Source organism: Anguilla anguilla, chromosome 19, assembly GCF_013347855.1.
Source record: "Anguilla anguilla isolate fAngAng1 chromosome 19, fAngAng1.pri, whole genome shotgun sequence".
In the NCBI taxonomy this organism is placed as follows: domain Eukaryota; kingdom Metazoa; phylum Chordata; class Actinopteri; order Anguilliformes; family Anguillidae; genus Anguilla; species Anguilla anguilla.
Window position 1 is genome coordinate 10,096,260 of NC_049219.1, and position 9,915 is coordinate 10,106,174.

The following is a 9,915-nucleotide window of genomic DNA, read 5'->3' on the forward strand; positions in this document are numbered from 1 at the left end:
AGCCACAGAATTCACTTCTGAAGCATAACAAGGCTGTCTAGGTTTTCATTTTGTGTCGGATTTCAGCTGGGGGAAACACAAGAGCCTCGGCCAAAGTGAGAGTAAATGTCGCTTACTCTTCCACGGTGAAAAAAGGTATACAATTTAGGGCTGTGTTACAGAGAGCATCATGGGAAATAAAAATTTCCCCTGGTAGTATTTGAACCTATAACACAGAGGTAATTCAATAAACGTAGCAGGCCCCAGCATATGAAGGCTCATCTGTCCTTCTCTGACCACTATATGAAGGTGTAATTGATAAAAGTTAAGACTTTAACATTAGCCCAGAGGGGAAACCCAAGCCAAGGTCTGTCCATCAGACTGCCTGTTCTGTGTGCGTGCGTGCCTCCAGCAGCTAGACAGACAGGGTGAGCACTTTTCACTGTACATGCTGTATAACTTGGCTTCCAAAAAGAAAAAGAAAAACAACACTGAAAATATTGCGGCTGCTTACATCTGGCCCAGAAACTGCTGCGTTTCAGAAACACAGGAAAGAGGTTCCCTGTGTGGGATTTGCACTCAAGGCTGCTGGGTAGGAAGTCTGCGACACCGACTGTTGGAGTTAGCCGAGGACTCGGGCCAGGTCATCCATCACACTTAAACGCACGATTTGCAAAAGCAACCAGGAAGCGCACGGTTCTCCTCTCCATCGGCTCTGAAGGGACGCGTAAATTAAAGTCCGCGGGACCTGTCGTCTGCGGCGTCAGACCAGAGGAAAGGCAAGAGCCTCCGCTGTCGTTCGCCAGGTGGAGGCTCGGGCGAGAGCGAACGAGGCGCTCGTCCGAAACGAGAAGAGCTCCGCGCGCGGAAACACCGTGCGCTCCCGTGCGTCCCTCTCGAAGTGCTGACCCGGACACCCCCAGCGGGGAACCTATAGATGTGATCAAAACCAGATCTCAGCTCCTGTCATTCTTTGAAAAATTTCACCTACAGATCTGGCAGACCATCTTTGGAGATATCACCAGTGGAGTGTAGCCAGCAGCATGTACACTTTACACTTTGACCTTCACCAGCCCAATGCCTTCAACAACTGTCATATTTAAACATACTCACACAGTATTTAGTGTGTTGAAATATGGCAGTTGTTGAAGACATAATGCTAATGGAAGTGAGAATATAGAGGTGGTTTTACATACTGTGGAGCTTTGCAGTTCAGTGATGGTACAGTAAGTGAATGATTCACACTTATTAGAAACCTTTTCAAGATTCTTTTCTGTTTTCTCCCCCACAGCACTGAAACCACTGTCTCTTCTCAGTTTAACAAATAGTATCAAATTCCCTGTCCTCTTTTTTGAGTGCCTCCCATCGCTGAACATATTGGCTGAGAAGGATAAACACGCAGGCAGGAGGAGAGAATGAAGGTGTTTTTTTTATTCTTCTGTGGAGTTTACAAATTAAGTGAAAAGGGAGTTTAATTTCTGGGGCTTCATTGTGACAACATATTGACCTTTTGTGCTGGCTATTCAAAATTAAAATGTGCGTGGGTGGAAGACAGAATAAACTTTGATGGAGCCACTGCTTGTTTGAAGTGTCATTCTTATTTTTATTTAAATTCAATATCGAATCCTGTTTTTTTAAAACCACCACACAAATCAACGTGACAAAAAAAAAAATCATTTCCCCCCTCCAATGATTCAGAAAACAGGTCATAAAGGAAAACCTCTCACTTAATTTGACTCTCGCAGAAGTTCACTGCAGGTCACTCCCCACAAAGCAGACTCAATGGCAGAAGTGTAAGTTGCTCTTAAAACAAATTCACAAGTGAAATCTGATTTTACCATTAGTGCAGATGTCTCAAAATCGATGCTTTTACCATCTGGGCTGAATTGCTGTTTCCCAAGGCTGGCCTGTTATCTGCAGTACAGTATCTATGTGTTCTTCAGTAACAGGAACAGTGAGTACTATGACCCAAAAGGGTGATGAACCTTAAAGTTATTTCTTTCATTTTTTAATTAGGTGGGGGTCATTCCACAAGACACTGTCACCTGAGTCAGTGCCAAAGAGTTCAGCATCTTGTCGTTTTTTGAACACAACCACTTCCAAGCTCCTCGGATTTTAGCTCAATAGCAGAGGTCGAACAGTTTGTGTTTCTTTTCCTTGATTAATCATTGAATTTATCGCCGATCATTGGCAGGCAATTCATTTTAGCCTCTAGCATTAACGCTCTCTTTGGCCAAGAAAAATAAAACATTTTCTTTTGATTTCAGTGAAAGTAATAATCGCACCGACAGATGGTATTGCAGTGACATTTTGAACTCGAAGTGGTACTAAAATGACACGGTTTACCTAAAACCCGTAAGATAATGTTTTATGGATGCTGACACCCTTGACAAACCTCTGTTCATTTGCAACCCTTGATGTGGTCTTGAGCATCCCTGTGGATGTATAGCTAAAGTTGAAGAAAATGCTAATAAAAATCTGTACAATAACAACAGGCTGCATACGCACCCTCACTGCTCCTCCCCCTAAATAAGCTCAATTTTGGAAACTAAGCTCAGCTTCCTGTTCCCATATATTACTGTAACCCAGGGGCACTGGACCCCACAGACCCCCCCAGACCCCCCACCCCCATCCCCAAGGATCTTTTCCATCCCCAGTTTGTGAGAATTTGTGACGAGTCACAGCATGTTTTTCTGTGTGTTTGGAGCAAACCCCCTCCCGCTTCTGAACACATTGCTGCACCCTTGCTGTAGCCAGACAGACAAAATGTCTGCTCACAGGACGGTGACTCACGTCAGTTTGAGGCCTTCGCCGTGCAGCGAGGCCCAAGGTCACGGTGTTCACACAGGCCAGGGTCCCACACAGAGCCTGGCTCTCGGAGAGAACGGGGTCAGGCGCAGATACGCTCAGAGTCACCGGCTCGTTCGCTTCATGTAATTGATGCCAGGTGCGCTGTCGGGCTGCCAACCGCTCTGCTGTAAGGTCATATTGTGGTCAGCAGAGGGAGCCAAATGCCTAGAATTGGCACCCCCCTGCCCTACTGAACTCAGCACATAGTACTTTATGGCTCATATGTAAACCATGTTAGATACAGCATTTATACAATGAAGCACACATTTATTCTAAAGCACCATAATACTATTATTATTATTATTATTATTATTATTATTATTATTATAAATATAATCCAAGATATATTTATTTGTATTTATCACTGCACTTATGAATAATATTTCATTTAACATGAGTATATACTGAGGGACAGATGAAGACAGAAATTATCTACCAGTTATTCATTTGCAATAGGTCCCTATATTCAAGCTCCTGTACATGAATAAAAAACTCTCCCTCTCATAAGCATAACACTTATGCTCATACTGGTGGGCAGCCAGCATAGACCAGGGTATTAAACCAAGGCACCAATTCTGAAACACTTTGAGATAAGAGAAATGTCAGCTCTTTGCCAGTACATTATCCCCTGTGTTTGAGAGTAGAGTAAACTCACCTCACCTGGCCTGCTGGGTGTTAATTGGTTTGCTAATTGGTTGGTAAAAAAGGTGCAAACAAAAACAGCTCAATGCTGCAGCTCTGCAGGAATCCCAAACCCAGAATTGCCCAACCCTGTTTCTGGAGATCCTGGAGAAGGTTTTCATTTCAACCCTAATTAGGCACACCTGATTCTCCTAACGAGCAGCTCAAAGGGATCGCCTAGCTGTTGAATGAGGTGGGGCTTTGTTAGGGTTGGAGTGAAAACCTACGGGACAGTGGATCTCCAGGAACAGAGACGGACAGCGCTGCCCTATAGCCTATGCTAATTAAGCAATATAAGAAGTGCATAAAGTGTGTTTATGCAGGATTACAGGCCTGGTTATCCACACTCTGTGAAGCCCCCAGATTTAAGCCGAAGCCTTTGGCAGAGTTTAAACAATACAATCTCCCTTTACTCATACTCTGGCCCATACACATTATTTGATGATTTGCATGAACAGCAAATTCCTTGCTCAAGTATGAAGCACACACTGTATTGGATTACAACACTTCCTCATGCAGTCTGGATAAACTCACCCTAGATGCCTTAACAAATATCAGTTTTCTAACAATGTATTCCATATTTATTGAATGAGGAGTAATTGCACAGAAAACAAATGAGGTCCCCATTATCCATTAAATTAAATGGATAGTTCATAATGGGGGAGGGGGGAGGAGGATTCCCTGGTTTTGCTCCATTTTGGCTACACTAAAGACACGCCCAGCTCACGCATCATCAAACAGTCCATATGTGTCCTTTTGGCTTGTCTCCTCTGCCTTGGTGAGCTCTCCCCCCCCCCCCACCCCACCCCACCCCACCCCACATCCAGATTAATAGCAGCTGCAGTACAGAGTCACGGTTTGATACATACAGTGAAATGTGATTAGCCTGATTCATCCGTAGGACCGATGCTGCCGCAGGGTTTTTAAACTGGATTCGGCTCCGCCCCATTAACCTTAAGACGCACGCAGGAACCGACTGTCGACGGAGGTGCTGAAAGATCACACACCAATAGGACTCCGCAACGCCTGCATCACCACAAGCAGATCTAAGTGAACTTATCATACTGTACCAAACACTTCCCTCCGTACGCTTTAGACGTACAGTACAAAATAGGTGCCATAAGACCTCCAAATAATTGCGTGTTCCGATGCATCAGATGAGGAACCTGACACAAGATGGTTCTAGTAAACGAACTAAAGAAGATGGCAGAATATCACTGGTGATGTTCACAAATGGATCTGGAACCGGGATCAAAGTTTTAAATACATTTATTGAATTTCAAAAGAATACAATAAAAAATATTTTTTTAAAAAAGGGTATTCACAACTTATCCTAAGAGTAGAATAAGACATTGGAGAGTACTGTCGTAGTTTATTGAGAAATTGTGCTATGAAAAGAATAATAACAAAAATAATAATTATAAAATAAAAAAGTGACACAACAGATCTTTGGAATTTTGAGACATTCTGGAACTTTGTACAACTTATCTGTATAGCAGCATTTTATTTTACAAACACAGTAAACATAGAAAAAATAGGATAGGATATTATGAACAGGATCCATTTACTTTCATCTAACAGAGAAGAGTATTTTACATTTCACCTGAATAATTACACTTTATATGGCAAACAAGACAATCCCCCCAGAAAGGTTATAACATGAAGGAGCAAGATAAAAAACACATTCTTCTTCTTGTATATAGAAAAACATATTTGAACAAAATTACATTGCCATTCAATATTTGTACTGTCAAAAAATAATAAAAGCTTCAAAGTATTTAGCCACAGCCATTCCTGATGCTTCATGAAACCTCACAAATTTAAGGCAGAATATTTGGTGGTGACAGTTATAAAAACAATAAAAACAACAGCGTGTTTGGACGAAACTTAACGCAACTTTAAATGATTTATTTCCCAACACATCTGTGACTGCATGCACTTCTGGCCAACTGAAACTCCAGAAATCAAGACAAAAATGTGTACAAACACGTACCCTGGAACAAAACAGGAACATTTCGCTTAAGTACCATCGCTTGTAAACAAGACAGATTTTTCCAGCATACTGTGGACTTTATGAACTGTATGTCAGGCTTTAAAAGATCTTGCGAAAAACCTGCTTGAAACCGAGATCATTTATGTGTGAAAGCTGAGCAATGAAAGACAGTGATCCCCACACCCTGCCAATGCACAGTAGGAGAGTATTTCATCACACAATGGAGAATAGATAACAAGAAATACTCCTTCCCATAAAGGGGGGTGGTGCAAGCTAACTATCCCACTTAACTGTACTCGTTACCCCTCCCCATGTCCTGCCCTATCACTTGGTAGCCAAGGCAACAGATGTCGAGGTTTCAGGGACTGCCCTTGTTTCATAGACATATGTTTGCATTAAAATTCTTTTTACACAAGTTGTAGATTTTTTAGGGGGGGGAGATGAATAATGGATAAGACTTCACCTTTGTTGGAATTCTATTATCTGTCAAATTCAATTAGGAGAGCACTCTGAAATACTAAAAGCAAAATTATTCATTCCCTTTGGAATTTCCCCTTCCATTAAAGTCAAATACTAAAGATAGATTACTCAGTGCATGATTAAAAAAAAAAAAAAAAAAAATGATTTACTGCGATACAGGAGTTGCAGTAAGATTTAATATTTTAAGTTTCTATTGTACATGTTCTAATGTACTAAACATAGCAAATGGTAACACTATACTGACAAAAACACTCACTGGTTAGTGCAACTTATGAATTGGTTTTGAACTGCGAATGGCGAGAGAAGGAAGCAGGTATTTTCTAGTAAGCTTCATTGTTCCACATCAACCACTTGGACCATTCATGATGGTGGGTAAGGAACGGTAAAATTAGGGGAATGTTAAAACCAGAACCTGGGGCCAGTCCTGTGTGGTGACCCATACCCAAGAGGACTGCTCACAGACACCCAGCAGAGCGACCAGGGGTCACATTTGAAATGGTTAAACTTTAATAAGGTGGCAAAAAATCTGAAAAAAAACTCCTGTGAATCCCTGAGAATTTTCAATAGTACGTTACAAACCAAAATGTATAATAATACCAAAGTCTTTTGGTATTATGAATATTGGCGAGAATGGGAACGGTTGTTAATTTTTTAAAACGTCAGTTGCCTTTTGTAATTTTACCGGTGGCTAAAGGGATTACACGATTTCAAATGAAGTATTTGACCCAGGCCTGCTAGCACGAGAAGCTAAAGTAACCCTCGCATTGGGAAAAACAAGGAAACAGATAAAGGCTAAGGAAACTGAGGGAAACTGGAACTTTCAACAGAACAGCTAAGCAAATTACCTTTAGCTTGATTTAAAACAGACCTCCCTGTGCTACGTTTGGCCTTTGGCTACAAAGAATAACTGGCTTTGTTTCACTGGAAGCGACAATGTCCATCTGTGGAGAAGACTTATTCAGCGCCAAGTAATAAATTCAGTTATTCTCACAGAACCAGCTTTGTTCTGTGCTTTATATTTCAGAAATTTATCAATAGTGTCAATCAAGACATTTTGTTAATGTATAAAATTTCACTTAAAAAAAAAAAAAAAAAAAGGTTTGCGTGTTGGTGAATAATTAAGACAGTCTAGAAATTCGGACTTCCATTCCCTCGCACAATCTAAGCAGCTACCATCAATCAAGGCGCACTTTCATTGAAAACATGCCGAACCCAGCTTTCAATAAGATAATATTTAGTGTAACTGACAATGTTTAGATGAATCGTTTCCTCAGTAGGTTGCCTTGGAAGGCCTTCCAAGTATCGAGGGCCAAGTTATCTACTAATCTACCCAATGCAAAACACTCAAGATTTTGCATGCTTTCTCCAATGTACAGACTCAGAACAACAGACACACAGATGCATGCAGCATTCTGTCCAGCAGAATTCAAAATGGAGGGAAGCCCACTTCTGAGAATGACCTGTCGACACTGGCAAGCCTTTTCATAGAAGACGACATCGACAAACAGCAAAAACGACTTCTGACAATTTTCATCCTTATTATTCGCACATTGACCTGACTTTTCAATATCTTGGAAATAAACTACCACTTCAACAAAATATCTGGAGCTCAGAGGAGAGATTCATGGCTTTATAGTGTTCTCAGTGGTGGGGAACAAAACCAAAAACTTGATGGCACCTTTTGTTGTGACCAAAAAAAGTACGCACTTCACATAAAATGAATACCTCCCCACAGTGAAGCCATTAGGCTAACCACAGTAGCCTAACAGTTACTGTTGTAAATACTAAGTGTAATACTACACTGAATGACTTCTTTAATGGTTTTATGATAGTGCGTGACCTTCAGACCAGGGCCAAACATTTCATTTGAAATGCTTCAACTCCACCAGTGCCATTACCGACAATTAACATTGCATGTTTTCGTTAGTAACGAGTTTCACTGAAAATCGTCAGAGATCTCCAGGAGTGTTCAATGATTTTACCAGCATGTAAAGAGGTCAATTAAAGAGGTATTTACTGTGAAATAATACTCTGACCCAGGTCAGCTGACCATCTCATGGAGGCTGCAATGATACGTGAACTGTACAGTCCAACAAAATAGACAAATAAATCTAACTCGTTCTTGCCACAAAACTCTCCCCAATTCACTGTTAAGAAGAGCGTCTCTGCAGGAAACGGCTTTTCCAGACAAACCAACCGACACACTGCATTGCGGAACGGTTGTTTGTGGTTGTTCGCTGGCAATCCTCGTCACGAATCTGGCTTTCGACTCAAATGTGGGAAAATCTGCGTTGACTTGGATTAGAGTCTATCTGATGAAGCCACTTTTTAACACTATGAGATTTACGATGTTAAGCAAACAGATTCAGAGTGCAAACATCCTCTTTCAACAGTAACTGCACAAACGAAAATGCATACTAGACATTATTTGGGCTAAACCAATTCTAAAAAAAAAAAAATTGAAAAAAATTGAAAAAAAAAAACATTAAAAGTAACACTAAAAGGGAGATGCCACTTAACTTAGTAACCTTTTCATAATACAGATCTATAAGACCTACCGAACATTACGGAGTGTCAGAAATACCCCCATAAACCTAAAGAATATACACAACGGTGCTCAGTGTGAATGCAATTTCAAAAACGGCGTAGTTTGGGGTGACGCAGAAGTGGACTAAAGCCATAGATCCGTCCTAAAGGAGACACAGGCCCGAATTCAGTCAACATTTGTCATTAACATAAAATATTTAAAAAATAGTAAAAAGATTTTTTTTGTTTGTTTGATTTTTTGAACACACATTCACCGATTGCTGAAATAATATTGGGGACCGCTGAATTAGGAAAATTTAGAAATTAAGATTTCATTTTGATTGGTTGTCAAACACATTATTTGTTCTTATTTGGGAGACTAAGTCAAGGACAAATGTTGATTGACAAATGTTGATCCAGGCTACGGAGTCAATTTGCTTTAGTTTCGGACACATTCAAGTACTTCCAGGAGACAATATTTAAAACACAAATCCAAATAAGTACAAATACTGTTGATAACATCTATACAATCTTCACTGTAAGTATTTTCCATATTGCTCAATAACATCTGTCAAATTCAGAATATGCATGTTGCTAATGGTAGATGTGTTACCATGGTTAGGCAGTATCAAATGAAATGTGAATGTAAATATATGAAACATCAGCATAAAAACACATGCCAAAAGAAATGAATTACACACACTCAGAATCAGTGGAAATACTTCTGCTGTGATTTAGGGGATCATCTGGGAATTAGAAAATCCGTTAATCAGAAAATTCAGTTCCTGCTTTCTGTTGCTTTATGTAAGCAAGTTTTTTACAAGGTTTTCTTCTTGATCTCCCATTAGCAACTTTGATGTACGCAGAGTATGAACAGGATTTTTGCTTCTTTGTACGTCATTGACACCGTATAGTATCAATAGCATATAGGCACCAATTAGGAAAATGCTTCATTATTTTGTTGAGTATCCAAAAATTATGAATCTGGCAGCTGCTGAAATGAACTGAAAACACCACAGGAACAAAAATAAAAAATAAATGTCTTATTGAAACTTAAGGATGGCTTGGAACTGAATCTACTGTAAGTGGTGAGATAAGTTTCATACCGTTTGTAACTCAAGGGAAACATTACAGTGAAGTCTGTTGAATGATATGAGCCGTCTTGTCTGCAGAAAATTTTTTTTTTTTTAAAAAGCTTGTGGAAAAAGTTCAATCCTTCATCTTTTCATGAGAGCCTAGCACAGTTTTCAAAACACATTTGAGATTCCCATCATTCCATTCGATCCCCATCATTAATTTTCCCACAAACATCTGTGTCCTGGAGGTCCACGGAGTCCCGGACGACGCCGCTTCTGGAAAACTGCAGAGGTGGGAGTGAGACAACAGCGCAAAAAAAAAACAAGAAC